Here is a 21,914-nt window from a genome sequence, read left to right as displayed (position 1 = left end):
TTTTGTGTGACATTATGTCATATTTGCTTTTCTGCCTCTGTTTTATATTTGTTCCAATACATACAAAGGGAATAAACATGTGTATAGCAAAACATGTGTTAATGCAATACCTTTTTTGTGTGAAATACTTGATTTTCAGGAAAAATATCAAGGGTGCCAACAATTTCGGCCATGACTGTATATTGTTTTGCCAAATCAGTTTGTTTTTCACCTTGAAAAACGCAAGCAGTTGTTAATATATAACTAATAAGTGAGCTAAGTAATCAGAAGAGCTCAGTGTTGTTTCTATCCTAGGTTACTGGAATGCAGGCAGAGATGAAAAAAACATCCTTTTACAAGTAGAATTAAAATTAATATAAACAAAGTTAAATTAGATGTATATAAGACCCTTATCCAAGCATGAAGTCTGGGAGATCAGGTAAGAGAGGGGCCAGTGCGGGCCCCCTTTCCTCCTGAACCATACTAGGGCACCTGCCCTCAATATGGGGATGTACATTGCGCACAGATCCCCACAACCACCAGGCCAGGGTTGTTGGAAAGAGGTCCTTGTCAACATAGAGACAAGGTACTTTGTCAGGGGAATCCCACTCCCCCATGTTTAATGCTTGTGGCCAAGTAGTATGGTTCAGGAGGGCACATGCTTGTCATGTGAGCCTGGCCTGCCATGCTGCATGCTCAGATAAGAGTCTGATATAGAATTTGGGGGTGACTGAAGTCCACCACCCTATAGACTTTTTTCTAATAAATGAGAAACTGTATAGCATTCTCTCGGACACCCATAAGAGATTCCTCAAAACCTGGACTCCATGGATCCAACGCCCATCCCGAGATTTCAGTGGACAGCTTCACCTCACTATAACCTGTGTAAACTTTCCAAATTGAATTCAGGTGTTCTGGATGTCCATCCCCTTCAATCTGCTTCTATCTCTGTCTCTATTCTTTTGTTTTCCGTTCCTTGGCTCTTCTAAGGGGATGCCCCACAACCCACGAGATGTCCTACACATCTCTCAGTCTGCACTACATTAGTATATTTTAAATGTTATACCCTTTGACTAGTATCAGCGGTTGAGCTACTAATAGACTACCTTTCCTGCACACTGGTTAATTACCCGGCACAATAATATATGCTCTATTTCTACCTTTTGACAAGTTGTTTAGAACATTACCTATTCTAATTACGTTTCATTTGTATATGACTTCTGTTGACTGTTGTTTACAGTTGTGATCCTGTTTTTGTTCTATTAAGTGGTCGAAACTATATTTTTTACTTAAAAATACCAAAAAAATAATAAAAAATGATTGAAAGGAATTTGGGGGTGACCTCATGCCATGTATTTTTGGGTTTTTTTTTTGCATAGAGTCCTCCATAAATGAATGGCAGTCCTGAAGTACCTGATATGAATTAAGGGGTAAACCCCACATGTTTGTTTTTTTTAACAAGCCCCTTCTCCTTTGCTTTGCTCCCACAAAACTATAAAAGTACTATCTGCAAAATTTGTAGATATGATCATTCTGGCTATTTTGTTTGCCAAGGGTATCTTTATCACAAGACTGAAAAGAATTACAGTTCTTTGGCAGGTAGAATACATAAACTATTATTCATTTATTTTGATTGCACAATGCGCTGTTTGCCCGGAGCTCAGCTTTAATAAGCATAAAAGGGCAGGAAATAGGTAGTACTGCCATGGCAGCCAAACTAATCCTAATTTACTGGCAGCATCTTTGTTTTTTTTCATATTTGTAATATTTTGACACCAGATCATGGTGGAATTAATGATTTATGTGAACAAATAATGCCTTTCTGACACAAAAGAGGACAAGAGAGGAGGATTTTTCTTATTAAATTGACCTTTTGAATAGCTAGCCCTTATCAGTCTGAGCATATTGTGTCAAATATGTTCAAATCAGAGTAGAATACATCTTTATCTCAGATTTCAGTGCTGAGGTGCCTGTGTAACAATACATTCACAAGAATTTAGCTAAAAAAAATGGATTATTTAAAGTGGACCTGTGTTTTGCCCATTCAAGGTAAACAACATGTTCAGTGAAATGCTCACCCTTTTGTTCACTTTGTTATGGACCCTGTGCTCCAATTGGCTCCCTGGAGAATACTCAGTATTTCTGAATATTGCAGGAGCAGGGGACTCCCAGTTCAACAGACATTGGCTGAATTTTGATTCATTTGTAGAAGCTTCCGCTCAACACAATTTAGTCTAATGATCAACTTTTGTTGAACAGGCTGGTTAAAAATATTTTCTTGATCAGTGGCTGCAGCTGCTGATCAGTGTATTCTGACAGTCTCACTGAAGTCTCCGCTGTCAGAATACAATGACTCAGCGGATTCCGCTCCACCTCGATTGTGTGGATGGAGGAATCCATTCACTTTATTCATTCAGCCTACTGGCTGAAGGAAAAACAATCAAAAAACAATATGGCCAGCCTAAGAACTTACAAAGGGTTATTCTCCTTGCTTTTGTAAAAAAATAAAAGTAAGATGGGGGGCATCATTTAAAAAATGTTGCCTTTTTCCTGCATGGGAAATGCAGAGAATAGGGTGTATGTTGAGGCACTGCCCATATTTAACCATCTTCTACACTAGAGCATGTGCCAGCATTTTTTTTTCTTTTACCTTGGCTCTGTAGCAAGCTTTAATTGCCCCTTGTGAAATCATTACCAGACTTGTAAAATTATTGCAGAACAACTGCTGGGAACTCAGTTAACAATAATGTAGGCATGCCCCCAGAGCTACATCTCCCTGGATCCCTTACCCTACAAACTGAGTGGACAGTGTTTTGAGAGTTAAGGCAGTGCCACTGATTTTCTGGGCAATAAATAAATGTATGCAAGGAGAGAGAGACAACAAGGGGCTGGGGTTAGGGGGAATTCTGTAGTCCAGTAGACAAGGCTAGGATTTCAGTACAAGAGAGGATTGTGTTGCCAGCCCTACATGAAGTTAGGATAACAGTGTATTTTTGGCGATTAAAGAGTATTTTTCTATACTTGCATATTTTTGTCCAAAAAGTTTTTATTGATTATAGTACAAGCATTCATAAGATTCATTTGATAGATGGGTTCAGCATAACCCAAGTAAATACAGCATTTAAATAGTGCAGACTAGACATAATAACAGACAATGCATAGTTAGCAGAATACCAACCCAGAAAACCTGGTATCCAAAGGGTTTTTGGGAAACTGTAATCACCAATGTGTATAGTTACTGGATCCTAAAAAAACTTACCACTTCAACACCAAACTGTTTCATCCCCTTCCTGCTCAGGCCATTTTTCAGTTTTCAGCACTGTCACACTTTGAGTGGCAGTTACTCAGTTAAGCAAAACTGTACATATTTTTGGCGTTTTTTTTGAGACAGAAAGAGCTTTCTTTTGCTGGTATTTAATTATCACTGTTCTTTTTTTTGTTTTTTTGCTATATAAAAGACCAAACATTTTGAAAAAAAAATCTTAGTTTCTGTTATAAAAGTTATTAATCTTTCTTCATAAATCTAGGCCGAAATGTATTCTGATACATTTCTTTGGTGAAAAAGAAAACCAAATGGGTGTATATTATTTAGTCTGTGAGAAAGAGTCTACAAACTACAGTATAAAACTGCAAAATATATATTTGAAAATTGATCAATCCTATTGATACTGTCAATATAATAAGATATTTTTCTCGCACAGCATGGGTCTACATAGAATGTTACCCCAAAACACATTCTGCTACTCCTCCCATGTATAGGAATACCACATTTGTGACACTTTTTCACAGCCTGGACGCATAGAGGGGCCCAAAATGCAAGGAGCACTTTTGGTCATTCAAGAACTATAAGTTAGTCATCGAATTTCCTGACTACCTGTCATATTTTAATGTCCCTGAAGTGCCCGGACAGGAGAAACATCCACAAAATGACCCCAGTTTGGAAAGCAAACACTATTTTCTGAAAGGCATAGTGATTTTTTTGAAAATGTCATGTTTTGCTATGAGTTTTTGAAAGATGCAGGAAAATGTATTTTTTACAGAAAGTTTTCAATTAACAAGGTATTTATAAAACCCAGCTTAGGCAAATTTAGAATTACACGCCAAAACACATCCCAAATACCCCAAGGTATTTTTTAAGAAGCAGGGGTAGCCATGTGAAGACTTCATATTTTGCCATGTTTTTGGAAAATACAGAGAAAATGTTTTTTTACACACAAAGCTGTCAGTTTCTTAAGATATTTTTTACACACAGCGTAGGCATTCTTAGAATTACACCCCAAAACACATTATGCAACTCCTTACGAGTATGGTGATACCACTTGTGTGAGACTTTTTCAATGTTTGGACTGATTATGTACCAGACATTGTATCTGGTGTATCAAAAACAGTGTACAGTAATGGTCACCTCTTTACAAATGGTAAGATAATATAGCTTAGTGTAGCTTCACCTGTAGCAGTCCCTCTTTCTCTCAGCCAAGGAAGCCTTGTCTACAGGTATGTGGCTGCCCCCAGGAATGCCATGTTCACTGGCCAGGAAGTACAGGAGGCTGAAGAGAGGAAGAACATTCCTGTGATTCTAGTAGTGCAATTGTCTGCAGGGGATGACTGGGACTGGTGGCTCATAGGAGCCTAATCAGCTACACATGCAGTTGGGTCAGTTCAGGCAGCAGGCAGAGACATGATCAACAAACAGGCAAAGGATCGATCCAGGCAGCAGGCAGAAACATGGTCAATACACAGGCCAGGGTCAGTACAGGCAGTAGGAAGAGGCAACATTGCACTGGTGTAGTGATGATCAGAGCACTGTTGCTGGCTGCACTGGTCTGGAACTTGTGTATCGGCAATCAGGAACACTGTTGATGGCTTTCACTAGTCAGGTGACACTGGGGACTGGTGTAGCAGCAATTAAGAACACTGTTGCTGACTTGCAGTGGTCTGGTGACTGGTGTGGTGGCAATCATGGACATTTGCTCTGGTGATAGTATGTAAAAAAATATTTTTTGCAATTTATACAATTTGTTTACATACTGCCACCAGAGCAGTCACCATTGTGACACTATTCTGGTTTGGGGGGGGGGGGGGTGATTGGGGAACTGTGATTACTTATACTGTCATGTTCACTGTAAAAGCAATCAGTTTTAACACAATTGGTCTGCATTCATGCAATCTTTGTTTACTACTGTGATTGGTCACAACATTCACACAGTACAGGGCCAATTTTATTGTTTTATTGGACCTGCCCTCTGATTTGTGATCTGCTGTGTTCAATCACAGGTCACGCTGCTGTGCACCTCCTAAGGGCATGCACGAGCAGCTAGAGTGGGAGGACATATAGATACATCCTCCCAGAACCAAGCATGTCCCACCCAGCCATAAATGTACAGTGGCTGGGCAAGAAGCGGCCAAACCCAATATGTTAAGGTGCCATGAGCATTAAACAGATGACTTTTTAAACCTTTGCAGAAAACTGGTTTCTGACTTCCTGTTGCACAAAAACAAATTTGGTGTCTCTCCTAAGATTGCCACCCTATGGTCCATGAAAAACTGAATGAAATTGACTAAGTGTTGCAACGTGGTTAAACTAGTGCAGCTGTCCTCAAACTGTCCCCACTGTTTGTTCAAAACTGACCCCTAAAATGAGAGAGCCTTGCTTGTAAAGCCTTATAATTGAACACCAGAAGGAGCCGCTGAACGTAAAGTGGAAGCAGGTGATGTATTGGGGCAGTGTAATGTTGGGTGGAGTGACCACTACAGAACATACTATGATACTAATGATGTCTGACAAGGCTGAACTGTGTGAAGGGATTGGGGAAGTTGTACTGGATACAGTGCCACCCTTTTTTTCTTCAAAGTTTGCAAATCATTGACAAAAACATTCAGATATAAATCGTTTGTCTGTAGTGGAGAGATGACACATTTCATATAACTCCCCACTATAACTTAGTTTACAGGCACAGTAGAGTTGAATTTCTAAAGGCAAGTGCAGTTGCAAAAATGAACTGTTATTGTAAATTGGTTGTCAGTAGTAAGAAGTCGGCCACCTCACATTGTCAGAATCAGGGGTTGTCTTTTTTGTGTATGGGGTACTTTATTATGCTGCTGATATGAAAGGTCTGTTCTGGGGTGAACATTGTCACATCCATTCTCCTTCTATAGAGGCAAAGTGGGTCAATAATTAATTCCCCATTCTTCACCATAATGCCGTACTACCACAAGCATGTAATATTGTCAAAAATAGCACCTATGTGCATATGGACAAGTGGTGTATGTGGGATCAGAAAGAGAATGCAATCATGCTAATCCTCCTATTACTACAAATGATGTCTAATGTGTGTGTGTATACAGTACATATACATGATATATATGTACTGTATATATATATATATGTGTGTGTGTGTGTGTGTGTGTGATTTTTCAAATATTTTTGTAAATAAATATATATGTTTTCAACCTTCTGCTTACAATTATTGGCACATTAAACATCCCATTATTTTCTTGCTCTTTGTTGTATTTGTACTACAGGTGAAACTCGAAAAATTAGAATATCGTGCAAAAGTTCATTTATTTCAGTAATGCAACTTAAAAGGTGAAACTAATATATGAGATAGACTCATTACATGCAAAGTAAGATAGTTCAAGCCGTGATTTGTCATAATTGTGATGATTATGGCTAGAGATGAGCGAATCGAACTAGGCGAACCGGAATTCGAGTCGAATTTCAGGAAATATTCGATTCGTGTCGAAACCGAAATTTTGCCTACTTCGGGTGCGCGAATCGAACATTTCCCGATCAGCCGGCAAAAGTGTCCCTGCAGTGAGCTCCGCTATTTCTGACAGTTCTCTGACAGAAGGAACACATGTTTAGCGGTTGAAACATTGTATCTATTAGTTTACATTTAGGATACAGATGTTTCAACCACTGTACATGTGAAGAAGTTGTGAGAGAACTGTCAGAAATAGAGGAACTCTGCACATACACTTTTTGCCGGCTTGGAATTATTCTTCTTTTCATCCTACTTCTTCTTCTTCTTCATCCTCAGAAGAAGAGGATGAGGATGAGGATGAAGAAGAAGAAGAAGAAGAAGAAGAAGAAGAAGAAGTAGGATGAAAAGAAGAATAATTCCAAGCCGGCAAAAAGTGTATGTGCAGAGTTCCTCTATTTCTGACAGTTCTCTCACAGCTTCTTCACATGTACAGCGGTTGAAACATCTGTATCCTAAATGGAAACTAATAGATACAATTTGTATCTATTAGTTTCCATTTAGGATACAGATATTTCAACCGCTGTACATGTGAAGAAGCTGTGAGAGAACTGTCAGAAATAGAGGAACTCTGCACATACACTTTTTGCCGGCTTGGAATTATTCTTCTTTTCATTCTTCTTCTTCTTCCTCATCCTCATCCTCATCCTCATCCTCTTCTTCTGAGGATGAGGATGAAGAAGAAGAAGAAGAAGAAGTAGGATGAAAAGAAGAATAATTCCAAGCCAGCAAAAAGTGTATGTGCAGAGTTCCTCTATTCTGCAGATACACTTAGAGGAGCTCTGCAGATACACTTAGAGGAGCTCTGCACATACACTTTTTGCCGGCTTGGAATTAATCTTATTTTCATCCTACTTCTTCTTCTTCTTCTTCTTCTTCTTCTTCATCCTCATCCTCAGAAGAAGAAGAGGATGAGGATGAGGATGAAGAAGAAGAAGAAGAAGTAGGATGAAAATAAGAATAATTCCAAACCGGAAAAAAGTGTATGTGCAGAGCTCCTCTAAGTGTATCTGCAGAGCTCCTCTAAGTGTATCTGCAGAATAGAGGAACTCTGCACATACACTTTTTGCCGGAAACCGCTGTATGGAGTGAATGTCCCAGAACTGTCAGAAATAGACTATTTATGACAGTTCTGGGACATTCACTGCATACAGCTGTTTTAACCGCTGTATGGAGGGAATGTCATGGAACTGTCAGAAATAGACTATTAATGACAGTTCTGGGACTGTCCTTCAATGCAGCGGTTGAAACATTGTATGTATTTGTTTCCATAAATGGATCCATTTATGGAAACAAATACATACAATGTTTCAACCGCTGTATGGAAGGACAGTCCCACAACTGTCATTAATAGTCTATTTCTGACAGTTCCATGACATTCCCTCCATACAGCGGTTAAAACAGCTGTATGGAGTGAATGTCCCAGATCTATCAGAAATAGACTATTTATGACAGTTCTGGGACATTCACTGCATACAGCTGTTTTAACCGCTGTATGGAGGGAATGTCATGGAACTGTCAGAAATAGACTATTAATGACAGTTGTGGGACTGTCCTTCAATGCAGCGGTTGAAACATTGTATGTATTTGTTTCCATAAATGGATCCATTTATGGAAACAAATACATACAATGTTTCAACCGCTGCATGGAAGGACAGTCCCACAACTGTCATTAATAGTCTATTTCTGACAGTTCCATGACATTCCCTCCATACAACGGTTAAAACAGCTGTATGAAGTGAATGTCCCAGATCTATCAGAAATAGACTATTTATGACAGTTCTGGGACATTCACTCCATACAGCTGTTTTAACCGTTGTATGGAGGGAATGTCATGGAACTGTCAGAAATAGACTATTAATGACAGTTGTGGGACTATCCTTCCATACAGCGGTTGAAACATTGTATGTATTTGTTTCCATAAATGGATCCATTTATGGAAACAAATACATACAATGTTTCAACCGCTGTATGGAAGGACAGTCCCACAACTGTCATTAATAGTCTATTTCTGACAGTTCCATGACATTCCCTCCATACAGCGGTTAAAACAGCTGTATGGAGTGAATGTCCCAGATCTATCAGAAATAGACTATTTATGACAGTTCTGGGACATTCACTGCATACAGCTGTTTTAACCGCTGTATGGAGGGAATGTCATGGAACTGTCAGAAATAGACTATTAATGACAGTTGTGGGACTGTCCTTCAATGCAGCGGTTGAAACATTGTATGTATTTGTTTCCATAAATGGATCCATTTATGGAAACAAATACATACAATGTTTCAACCGCTGCATGGAAGGACAGTCCCAGAACTGTCATTAATAGTCTATTTCTGACAGTTCCATGACATTCCCTCCATACAGCGGTTAAAACAGCTGTATGAAGTGAATGTCCCAGATCTATCAGAAATAGACTATTTATGACAGTTCTGGGACATTCACTCCATACAGCTGTTTTAACCGTTGTATGGAGGGAATGTCATGGAACTGTCAGAAATAGACTATTAATGACAGTTGTGGGACTGTCCTTCCATACAGCGGTTGAAACATTGTATGTATTTGTTTCCATAAATGGATCCATTTATGGAAACAAATACATACAATGTTTCAACCGCTGTATGGAAGGACAGTCCCACAACTGTCATTAATAGTCTATTTCTGACAGTTCCATGACATTCCCTCCATACAGCGGTTAAAACAGCTGTATGGAGTGAATGTCCCAGATCTATCAGAAATAGACTATTTATGACAGTTCTGGGACATTCACTGCATACAGCTGTTTTAACCGCTGTATGGAGGGAATGTCATGGAACTGTCAGAAATAGACTATTAATGACAGTTGTGGGACTGTCCTTCAATGCAGCGGTTGAAACATTGTATGTATTTGTTTCCATAAATGGATCCATTTATGGAAACAAATACATACAATGTTTCAACCGCTGCATGGAAGGACAGTCCCAGAACTGTCATTAATAGTCTATTTCTGACAGTTCCATGACATTCCCTCCATACAGCGGTTAAAACAGCTGTATGGAGTGAATGTCCCAGATCTATCAGAAATAGACTATTTATGACAGTTCTGGGACATTCACTGCATACAGCTGTTTTAACCGCTGTATGGAGGGAATGTCATGGAACTGTCAGAAATAGACTATTAATGACAGTTCTGGGACTGTCCTTCAATGCAGCGGTTGAAACATTGTATGTATTTGTTTCCATAAATGGATCCATTTATGGAAACAAATACATACAATGTTTCAACCGCTGCATGGAAGGACAGTCCCACAACTGTCATTAATAGTCTATTTCTGACAGTTCCATGACATTCCCTCCATACAGCGGTTAAAACAGCTGTATGGAGTGAATGTCCCAGATCTATCAGAAATAGACTATTTATGACAGTTCTGGGACATTCACTGCATACAGCTGTTTTAACCGCTGTATGGAGGGAATGTCATGGAACTGTCAGAAATAGACTATTAATGACAGTTCTGGGACTGTCCTTCCATGCAGCGGTTGAAACATTGTATGTATTTGTTTCCATAAATGGATCCATTTATGGAAACAAATACATACAATGTTTCAACCGCTGCATGGAAGGACAGTCCCAGAACTGTCATTAATAGTCTATTTCTGACAGTTCTATGACATTCCCTCCATACAGCGGTTGAAACCGCTGTATGGAGTGAATGTCCCAGAACTGTCAGAAATAGACAGAAACTGTCACAGAACTGTCCTTCTTCTCATCCTTCTCCTTCTCATCCTTCTTCTCATCCTTCTTCTCATCCTTCTCCTTCTTCTCATCCTTCTCCTTCTTCTCATCCTTCTCCTTCTGCTCATCCTTCTTCTCATCCTTCTCCTTCTTCTCATCCTTCTCCTTCTCCTTCTTCTCATCCTTCTCCTTCTCCTTCTTCTCATCCTTCTCCTTCTCATCCTTCTCCTTCTCCTTCTCATCCTTCTCCTTCTTCTCATCCTTCTCCTTCTTCTCATCCTTCTCCTTCTCCTTCTTCTCATCCTTCTCCTTCTCCTTCTCATCCTTCTCCTTCTTCTCATCCTTCTCCTTCTCCTCATCCTTTTTCTTCTCATCCTTCTCCTTCTCCTTCTTCTCATCCTTCTCCTTCTTCTCATCCTTCTCCTTCTTCTCATCCTTCTCCTTCTTCTCATCCTTCTCCTTCTTCTCCTTCTTCTCATCATTCTCCTTCTTCTCATCCTTCTCCTTCTTCTCATCCTTCTCATCCTTCTTCTCATCCTTCTTCTTCTCATCCTTCTCCTTCTTCTCATCCTTCTCCTTCTCCTTCTTCTCATCCTTCTCCTTCTTCTCATCCTTCTCCTTCTTCTCATCCTTCTCCTTCTCATCCTTCTCCTCCTTCTTCTCTTCCTTCTCCTTCTTCTCATCCTTCTCCTTCTTCTCATCCTTCTTCTTCTCATCCTTCTCCTCCTTCTTCTCATCCTTCTTCTCATCCTTCTTCTTCTCATCCTTCTCCTTCTTCTCATCCTTCTCCTTCTCCTTCTTCTCATCCTTCTCCTTCTTCTCATCCTTCTCCTTCTTCTCATCCTTCTCCTTCTTCTCATCCTTCTCCTTCTTCTCATCCTTCTCCTTCTCCTTCTTCTCTTCCTTCTCCTTCTTATCATCCTTCTCCTTCTTCTCATCATTCTCCTTCTTCTCATCCTTCTCATCCTTCTTCTCATCCTTCTTCTTCTCATCCTTCTCCTTCTTCTCATCCTTCTCCTTCTCCTTCTTCTCATCCTTCTCCTTCTTCTCATCCTTCTCCTTCTTCTCATCCTTCTCCTTCTCCTTCTTCTCATCCTTCTCCTTCTTCTCATCCTTCTCCTTCTTCTCATCCTTCTCCTTCTCATCCTTCTCCTTCTCCTTCTTCTCTTCCTTCTCCTTCTTCTCATCCTTCTCCTTCTTCTCATCCTTCTCCTTCTTCTCATCCTTCTTCTTCTCATCCTTCTCCTCCTTCTTCTCATCCTTCTTCTTCTCATCCTTCTCCTTCTTCTCATCCTTCTCCTTCTCCTTCTTCTCATCCTTCTTCTTCTCATCCTTCTCCTTCTCCTTCTTCTCATCCTTCTTCTTCTCATCCTTCTCCTTCTTCTCATCCTTCTCCTTCTTCTCATCCTTCTCCTTCTTCTCATCCTTCTCCTTCTTCTCATCCTTCTCCTTCTTCTCATCCTTCTCCTTCTCCTTCTTCTCTTCCTTCTCCTTCTTATCATCCTTCTCCTTCTTCTCATCCTTCTCCTTCTTCTCATCCTTCTCCTTCTTCTCATCCTTCTCCTTCTTCTCATCCTTCTCCTTCTCATCCTTTTCGTTCTTCTCATCCTTCTTCTTCTCATCCTTCTTCTCATCCTTCTCCTTCTCATCCTTCTCTTTCTTCTCATCCTTCTCCTTCTCCTTCTTCTCATCCTTCTCCTTCTTCTCATCCTTCTCCTTCTCCTTCTTCTCATCCTTCTCCTTCTTCTCAGCCTTCTTCTTCTCATCCTTCTCCTTCTCATCCTTCTCCTTCTCATCCTTCTCCTTCTCATCCTTCTCCTTCTCATCCTTCTTCTTCTCATCCTTCTCCTTCTTCTCATCCTTCTCCTTCTTCTCATCCTTCTCCTTCTCCTTCTTCTCATCCTTCTCCTTCTCCTTCTTCTCATCCTTCTCCTTCTCCTTCTTCTCATCCTTCTCCTTCTTCTCATCCTTCTCCTTCTTCTCATCCTTCTCCTTCTCCTTCTTCTCATCCTTCTCCTTCTCCTTCTTCTCATCCTTCTCCTTCTCCTTCTCCTTCCTCATCTCCAAGGGCATTTAAATTAAAGGTACAGTGTTCTGCACTAATTTAAAGGCTCTCTGAAGCCTAGAAACCCTTTAAATAAGTCATCTTCGTAGCGGAGAAATTCGCATCGAATCGAATTTCACACTGGAATTCGCCGAATCAGCCGAATCGAATTTTTCATTTCTTCGCTCATCTCTAATTATGGCTTACAGCTCATGAAAACCCCAAATCCACAATCTCAGAAAATTAGAATATTACATGTAATCAATAAAATAAAGATTGTACATAGAACAATATCAGACCTCTGAAAAGTATAAGCATGCATATGTACTCAGTACTTGGTTTGGGCCCCTTTTTCAGCAATTACTGCCTCAATGCAGTGTGGAATGGAAGCTATCAGCCTGTGGCACTGCTGAGGTGTAATGGAAGACCAGGATGCTTTAATAGCGGCCTTCAGCTCTTCTGCATTGTTCGGTCTCATGTCTCTCATCTTTCTCTTGGCAATGCCCCATAGATTCACTATGGGGTTCAGGTCAGGCGAGTTTGCTGGCCAATCAAGCACAGTAATCCCACGGTCATTGAACCAGGTTTTGGTGCTGTTGGCAGTGTGGGCAGGTGCCAAGTCCTGCTGGAAAATGAAGTCAGCATCACTGAAAAGCTCGTCTGCGGAAGGAAGCATGAAGTGCTCCAAAATCTCCTGGTAGACGGCTGCGTTGACCCTGGACATAATGAAGCACAGTGGACCAACACTAGCAGATGACATGGCTCCCCAAATCAACACAGACTGTGGAAACTTCACAATGGACTTCAAGCATCTTGCAGTGTGTGCCTCTCCATTCTTCCTCCATACTCTGGGTCCTTGGTTTCCAAATGAGATGCAAAAGTTGCTCTCATCAGAAAAGAGGACTTTGGACCACTGAGCAACAGACCAGGTATGACGCTTCTGACGTTTGTTGTTCAGGAGCGGCTTGACAAGAGGAATACGACATTTAAAGCCCATGTCCAGGATCTGTCTGTGTGTAGTGGCTCTTGATGCACTGACTCCAGCCTCAGTCCACTCCTTGTGAAAGTCCCCAACACTTTTGAATGGCCTTTTCCTGACAATCCTCTCCAGGCTGCGGTCATCCCTGCTGCTTTTTTCTTCCACACTTTTCCCTTCCACATAACTTTCTATTAATGTGCTTTGATACAGCACTTTGGGAACATCCAACTTCTTTTGCAATTACCTTTTGAGGCTTTCCCTCCTTATGGAGGGTCTCAATGATGGTTTTCTGCACAACTGTCAGGTCAGCAGTCTTTCCCATGATTGTGATTCCTACTGAACCAGACTGAGAGACCATTTAAAGGCTCAGGAACCCTTTGCAGGTGTTATGGCTTAGTTAGCTGATTAGAGTGGGACACTTTGAGCCTAGAATATTGCACCTTTTCACAATATTCTAATTTTCTGAGATTGTGGATTTGGGGTTTCATGAGCTGTAAACCATAATCATCACAATTATGACAAATCATGGCTTGAACTATCTTGCTTTGCATGTAATGAGTCTATCTTATATATTAGTTTCACCTTTTAAGTTACATTACTGAAATAAATGAACTTTTGCACGATATTCTAATTTTTTGAGTTTCACCTGTATGATTGTCTTCTGTTATGTAGTCTGCAGCCAATATATAAACCATTCTGACAGCAGCTGTTGAAAAACCATCAGAACAAAATCCTTGGCTAAGTTTCTTTGTTACGGGTTAATAAACAAGGGCTGTTTGTTTTCCTCTGCAATGTATAACTTGTAATACAAATTACAATACCAGATAAATGAAGCTGTATCAGATGACATTGGTGAACCCAATGATTCTCTTACATGCTGTGCCATGATGGCGTGTTGACAGAGGGTTACATAATACTTTTGAGCAGATCAGAACAGGACATTGTAGAATATCAATGTGTTTCAATATAATGTGATCAGATAATGTGATGTGGCCACCTTAATGTGCAAATTTACTTTTACAAATTGGGGTTACATGGGATTAGAAACGTTAAACAAACCTTAGTGGAAAAGGGGACACAGGGCAAAAAGGGACATACAATAGATTATTTGTAATACAATAGGTTACAATAGATTACAAAGTGACATTATACAAAAGAACATTTTGATCCTCTTTAGTTTTCAGCCATCATGACATTGTAATACCTGGCCAGAATTTGCATTACTTTCCACTTAACTGTACTTGTTACAGGATCAACGATGATTGGAGAGCAAGGTATGACAAGGATTGAGGTGAGAGGTGCCATGCTGCCCCAAAGGATCCAGAAATAATCCTACGGAGAAATACTGGGAGTAAGTCATGATCCAGCTACAATAATACTACTATGACTGATCTCAAGATATTTTGTGGTTAGAGTGGAACTTTGGTCAGAAAATTAAGTGCTGCTAGATCACTTCAGGCTGGACCCTTTTGCAGGTATAGCTATGTAAAACATTAAAAATAAGTGTCAAAACTGTTTAAAATTCAGTAATGCACTTGTAGCACCCTACAGAAATACTGTTTTCAAGATGTTAAATGGACACAAGATGGCAGTGTCCTGCAGCCCAGTTGCAAATACTCTGTTGAAAAGCTTTGTGGGATTCGTAGGCTAAATTGCAGGATTTCACTGTTCGACAGGAAGCTATCAAACTACATGTCCTAGAAGAGATAGCTAATGGGCGGGGGCAGACAAATACAGGAGCCCGGGAACTAGTGGATAGGAAGTGGATGGAGACAGCCAATCCTAGCATACCAGGAATGTAACTGATACATTGATGGGTTTAGTTTTGCTTCATATTTTGCTGCTGGGGTTCTGGCTTCAGCAAAATGACATTTGGCAAGAAAAAACAGGAGCAATGCTGGAGGCAATTTACAGCACCCACTAATTATAGTAGAATAATTATTAATGTGGAATGAATGCTCCTTGCTAAAAACATTATTTTTTTATCAAGTTGTTATGAGTAAAGTCCCGCTTTAACCTCCCTGGCGGTATTCCCGAGTGTAGCTCAGGGTAAAGTTTCAGTAACACAAGCGGTAACCCCGAGCTACACTCGGGCTTACCATGCGGCGCTGCTCTGCGATCCCTCGATCACTTACCTTGTCCTGCGCTCCCGCGACGTCCCTCCTGCAGTGTCCCCGGCAATGTAATCCAGCGGATGCCGGCATCTGGGTTCCGTCCCCTGCGAGCGTCGGGACATACAGGGAACGGAACGGCGGGAAATTTGAAAATGACAAAAAGTGACATTCACTAAAATCACTAAAATCACATAGTAAAACATTACTGTATCAAAGCATTTCACATACATTTTGTCCCGAGTGCTTTGTCCTGTGCCCTGTCTGCATTTTTACTGTTCTTTCTGCCTGGAAACTTAGAAATGTCCATGGCATCCAAAAAGCGTCCCTTTAGGTCAAAAGCAGTTTTGGACCAGCTAGAGAACAGCGATAGTAAATTACAGTTGCAAGAAAAAGTATGTGAACCCCTTGGGATTACGTGGAGTTTTGCATGAATTGGGCATAAAATGTGCTCTGAACGTCATCTAAGTCGCAACAATAGAAGAACACAGTCTGCTGAACATAATACTACACAAACATTAGATGTTGCCATGGTTTAATTGCACATAACATGTAAACATTCACAGTGCAGGGAGGAAAAAGTATGTGAACCTTTGGACTTAATAACTGGTTGACCCTCCTTTGGCAGCAATAACCTCAACCAAACGTTTCCTGTAGTTGCAGATCAGATCTGCACAACGATCTGGAGTAATTTTGGACCATTCCTCTTCACAAAACTGTTTCAGTGTAGCAATATTCTTGGGATGTCTGGTGTGAATCGCTCTCTTAAGGTCATGCCACAGCATTTCAATCGGGTTGAGGTCAGGACTCTGACTGGGCCACTCCAGAAGGCGTATTCTGTGCTGTTGCAGCCATTGTTTTGTTGAATTACTTGTATGCTTTGGGTCATTGTCCTGTTGCATCACCCATCCTCTGCGGAGCTTCAGTTGGCGGACAGATGGTCGTACGTTTTCCTGCAAATTGTCAGCAAAGCAGCCCCAAACCATGATGCTCCCTCCGCCATGTTTTACAGTGGGGATGAGGTTTTGATGTTGGTGTGCTGTGCCTTTTTTTCTCCACACATAGTGTTGTGTGTTCTTCCCAAACAACTCAATCTTGGTTTCATCTGTCCACAGTATATTTTGCCAGTAGTGCTGTGGAACATCCAGGTGCTCTTTTGCAAACTTCAAACGTGCTGCAATATTCTTTTTGGACAGCAATGGCTTTCTCCGTGGTGTCCTCCCATGTACTCCATTCTTGTTTAATGTTTTCCTTATTGTAGATGTGTCAACAAAAATGTTAGCATGTGCCAGAGATTTCTGTAGGTCTTTAGCTGACACTCTGGGATTCTTCTTTACCTCATGCAGCATTCTGCGCTGTGCTCTTGCAGTCATTTTTACAGGACGACCATGCCTAGGGAGAGTAGCCACAGTGCTAAACTTTCTCCATTTGTAGACAGTCTGTCTTACCGTGGACACATGAACATCAAGGCTTTTGGAGATACTTTTGTAACCCTTTCCAGCTTCATGCAAGTCAACAATTCTTGATCGTAGGTCTTCTGAGAGCTCTTTTCTGCGAGGCATGGTTCACATCAGACAGTGCTTCTTGAAACCAGTAAACCCAAAACAGGTGTGTGTTTTTTAAGGGCAGGACAGCTGTCAGCAACACATCCAATATCATCACACTGATTAGAGTCAAGGTTGGCTCACTCCTGGCTCCAATTAGCTCTGGGAGAAGTCATTAAGCTAGGGCCTCACATACTTTTTCCTCCCTGCACTGTGAATGTTCACATGTTATGTACAATTAAACCATGGCAACATCTAATGTTTGTGTAGTATTATGTTCAGCAGACTGTGTTCTTCTATTGTTGTGACTTAGATGACGTTCAGAGCACATTTTATGCCCAATTCATGCAAAACTCCACGTAATCCCAAGGGGTTCACATATTTTTTCTTGCAACTGTAGAACTACTTGCAGAATTGAGTGATAATGATTCGTGGGGAAATTCCTCATCAGACACTGAAAAGGATTTTGCGACTTTGCTCAGTGATGTGCGAACTTGGCGCTATATTTCAAATTTCAGTGTTTTTGGTTTGATTATATTATTGAATTAAATTTATTATTATATTATTATTTTTTAGGATTATTTAATAAATTATAATTTATGATTTTGTGTTTCAAGTTTTATCCTACCCGGGATGTTTACTAGACTCTTGTTCGGACAGATTTCAGTGAGTTATTCCTAAAAATTACAGACCTACAATAAAAAAAATACATATTTCCATGCAAAAAATGTACCGCTTTGAGCACAGAAATATGGACATAATCAGACCACTAGGGAGGTTAAGAAGTCAAGAAGTTATCGGTAAAAGTCTAAAGCATGCATAAGAGTGTGTTTTCATTCCTTCCAGTGGTCCTATGGAGATAATCTGTGAAGCTCAAAGGAAAATAAGTACTAGTCAAGTGGGAATGGACTGGACAAAAATTGTTTAAGTGGGAAGGAGTTCAGTCTCATATGCTACTGCAAAGAGAAAAATTGAGGTTGAGTTACCAAAGACAAATAGTCTGTGCAATGCAAGTACTGTTGATCTAGATCCGAGGGGAAGCTCTGAAATGAGGGGGAGCTCTGCTGATTTCTATAATTCAATCATGTGCAAGCATAAATGCTCTTTTTTTTATTTCCCTTGCATGTGATTGAGTTTTCTATTTGCAAAGTGAAGCTTTACCTTATTTACTAAGCAATGGAGAAACTGAACTTGCAGTGCATGGTATATTTGCCTTTAGTAAATCAACCTCATTGCATAATGCTGGATATAGTTTGGGGCTCAAAGCCTGAGCTCTGCAGGTGTGTGTGTGATCTTTCCCCTTTTCCTGCTTTTCCCACTGTGCGTTCCACATATGATGTGTGTATAGAGCTGGAACGCAAGCCAGCATAGGGCAGCACATATGAGCTCTGTCCCTGCTTCTGGTTGAGGAGGTGAGGGCCCATTTGTAGCACTTAGACTCGATATCTGACCACTTATAAAGAGGGTACAGGCACTGTGTACGCTGACTCTGAGGAAGAGGCTAGTCCTTGAAATGCGTTAGCCTGTTGGAGGTCCAGTGTTCCTGCGTGGAAAGCCATATCAGGCGGACTGATAATTGCTGTTCTCTATGGTGAGCTTTTATACATTTGTCTTTTGTGAGTAAATCACCATCTACTACTTTTATCAATAAATTTTATTTAGGTAATGCATTAGGCCAGTGCGCCCTCTGTTTGTTTTCTTTGCATCCAGTGTTTTGGACTCCCCCAGTCCTTTGAGGGTGTGCAATATCCAGGATCTCCAGAATGGATCCATAGCCGCATGAGTTCACCCCAAGCGCAGGAGTATTTGTGTTGAGCATACAATTAAGCACTTAGGCATGCAGACTGCTTCTACAAACATTTGTGAAAGAATGGGTCGCTCCCAGGAGCTCAGTGAATTCCATCCGTGAAGTCCATCCGTGAAGGTTCCTTGCTACTAAATATTCCACGGTCAACTGTTAGTGGTATTGTAACAAAGTGGAAGCAACTGGGAACAACAGACACTCAGCCATGAAGTGGCAGGCCACATAAAATGACAGAGCGGGGTCAGTGTATGCTGAAGCGCGCAGTGCGTAGAAGTCCACAACTGTCTGCAGAGTCAATAGCTAAAGACCTCCAAACTTCATGTGGCCTTCAGATTAGCACAACAACAGTTCGTAAAGAGCTTCATGGAATGGGTTTCCATGGCCGAGCAGCTGCATCCAAGCCTTGCAATGCAAAGTGTTGGATGCAGTGGTGTAAAGCACACCGCCACTGGAATCTAGAGCAGTGGAGACGTGTTCTCTGAAGTGGCAAATCACGTTTCTCTGTCTGGCAATCCAATAGATGTGTCTGGGTTTGGCGGTTGCCAGAGAACGGTACTTGCCTGACTGCATTGTGCCAAGTGCAAAGTTTAGTGGAGGGGGGAATTATGGTGTGGAGTTGTTTGTCAGGGGTTGGGCTTGGCCCCTTAATTCCAGTGAAAGGAATTCCTAAGGTGTCAGCATACCAAGACATTTTGGACAATTTCTTGCTCTCAACTTTGTGAGAACAGTTTGGGGATGACCCCTTCCTGTTCCAACATGGCTGTGCACCAGTGCACAAAGCAAGGTCCATAAAGACATGGATGAGTGAGTTTGGGGTGGAGGAACTTGACTGGCCTGCAGCCAAATAGAACACCTTTGGGATGAATTAGAGCGGAGACTGCAAGCCAGGCCTTCTCATCTGACATCAGTGTCTGATCTCACAAATGCACTTCTGGAAGAATGGTCAAACCTTCCCATAGACACACTCCTAAACCTTGTGGACAGCCTTTCCATAAGCGTTAAAGCTGTTATTGCTGCAAAGAGCGGGCCAACTCAATATTGAACCCTACGGACTAAGATTGGGATGCCATTAAAGTTCATGTGCTTGTAAAGGCAGGGGTCCCAAAAATTTTGGCAATATAGTGTATATATATATATGGAACAATGTAACATTTCCAGATGCAGAGTTAACTTGTAAACATTTACCTTTAATTAGTAGAAGGCATACAGACTGGGATTAGGGAATACCAGTATCCAATTAAAGTGAACTGATAACAGATGGAATCCCAGTGGCCTCATACGATGGAGTTACGCTTACATATATATATATATATATATATATTCCTATTGACATATAAAGCGCATATGGCTATAAAAGAGAATACAAGGCTCAAATGAGTCCTTATTCAGCCATATACCATATAAATAATTATATCAATTTCAACCTACCTCTGATATCACAATATGCCGAAATCAATGTGCTGCACAGAAAACTTACTTAAAATCTATGCCCCAGACCACAAGACCTCATTCTAGTTTCATTCCTGGGTCACATAAGGTCTCCTATGGTAACAAGATCAAAGTCAGTCACTTCACTAGGGCAAAAGAGAGCCACCTTTTATTATGTTATTGTTTTTATTTAAATGTTAACTTGGTTTTGCATTAGTATTTTTTTTAGTAAGGATGAACTTCAGCTATGCTAAAAAATTAACTTGCATTGTGGACCAATCACCCCGAAAGTTTAATTAGTTGTTTACACCATTTTATTATTATTTATTTCAGGTACTTATATAGTGCTGTCAATTTACACAGTGCTTGACATATATACAGTATATATATATATTATACATTCACATCAGTCCCTAACCCTCAAGGGGTGTACAATCTAAAGTCCCTAACTTACATTCATACATACACATACTAGGGACAGTTTAGACAGGATCCAATTAACCTACCAGCATGTCTTTAGAGTGTGGGAGGAGACCGGAGTACCCAGAGAAAACCCACGCAGACACAGGGAGAACATGCAAACTCCAGGCAGATGGTGCTGTGGTTGGGATTCGAACCAACGACCCTAGTACCGCCAGGTGGAAGTGCTAACCATTTAGCCAATGTGCTTTTATGATATTAACATAAAGATTTTATGAGCATTCTCCATTTGGTGGATGTAACATCATCCTCAGAACATTAATTACATGAAAACTGAACCAAGAAAAACATAGTGAAATTTGAAGTACACAAATATCTCATTACAAATACTTTTGTTAAAGCTTATTAGGGATGAGCCGAGTTTGGCTTGAGGCAGATTTGCAGAACATGACTAAACTTGGTGACTGGGTGGTGAAGCCAGAAATTGATGAGAGCCAAACTTAGGTTAGGTGGGGAACAGCGATTTTAATGTTGCTTTAAGGTTAACATGAAAAACACAAAACCAATAAGGTACATCATAACCTAAATTCTATAGTCACATACTGTACCTTATTTAAGCATTACAACTTCCCTCCTGCCAAAGTATCTAGATGTCCTTCATATAAAAAACTATAACTGGGAACGCAACCGGGAACATCACAGTGCGACCGGGAGCACTGCATCACTCCTATATAGCTCCCAAATTGGTCACAGGTGGCAGATCCCCAGCTTCAACACCCTACGGTATACAAAGAAAAAGCTACTTAATCAGAGTGCTCGAGTGCATGTCATATGAACCTTATGTATGATACATAAGATGTTACAAGATTCGGTATCAGGCCTGGTGACACTGCATCCTTCAGGCGATGTATCCACCTGATCTCTTGCTTGAGCACTGTTTTATCAAAATCCCCTCCTCTATGGTCCGCTGGTATCCTTAGTGTCAGCAATGATAATATTTGAAAGTAATATGTGCATATAGTATGCACTGAACAGATCACTATCAACTTCCCATATTGCATTTGCTGTGAGATGCAGAGGGGTTGTCAGAAAGAATATGATAGATTAGTAAATCACCTAACTTTTTTAA

Source organism: Staurois parvus, unplaced genomic scaffold (genome assembly GCF_062004578.1).
Source record: "Staurois parvus isolate SC_StPar_1 unplaced genomic scaffold, SC_StPar_1.0 ptg000018l, whole genome shotgun sequence".
Classification (NCBI taxonomy): Eukaryota; Metazoa; Chordata; class Amphibia; order Anura; family Ranidae; genus Staurois; species Staurois parvus.
This window is presented reverse-complemented; position numbering follows the sequence as displayed.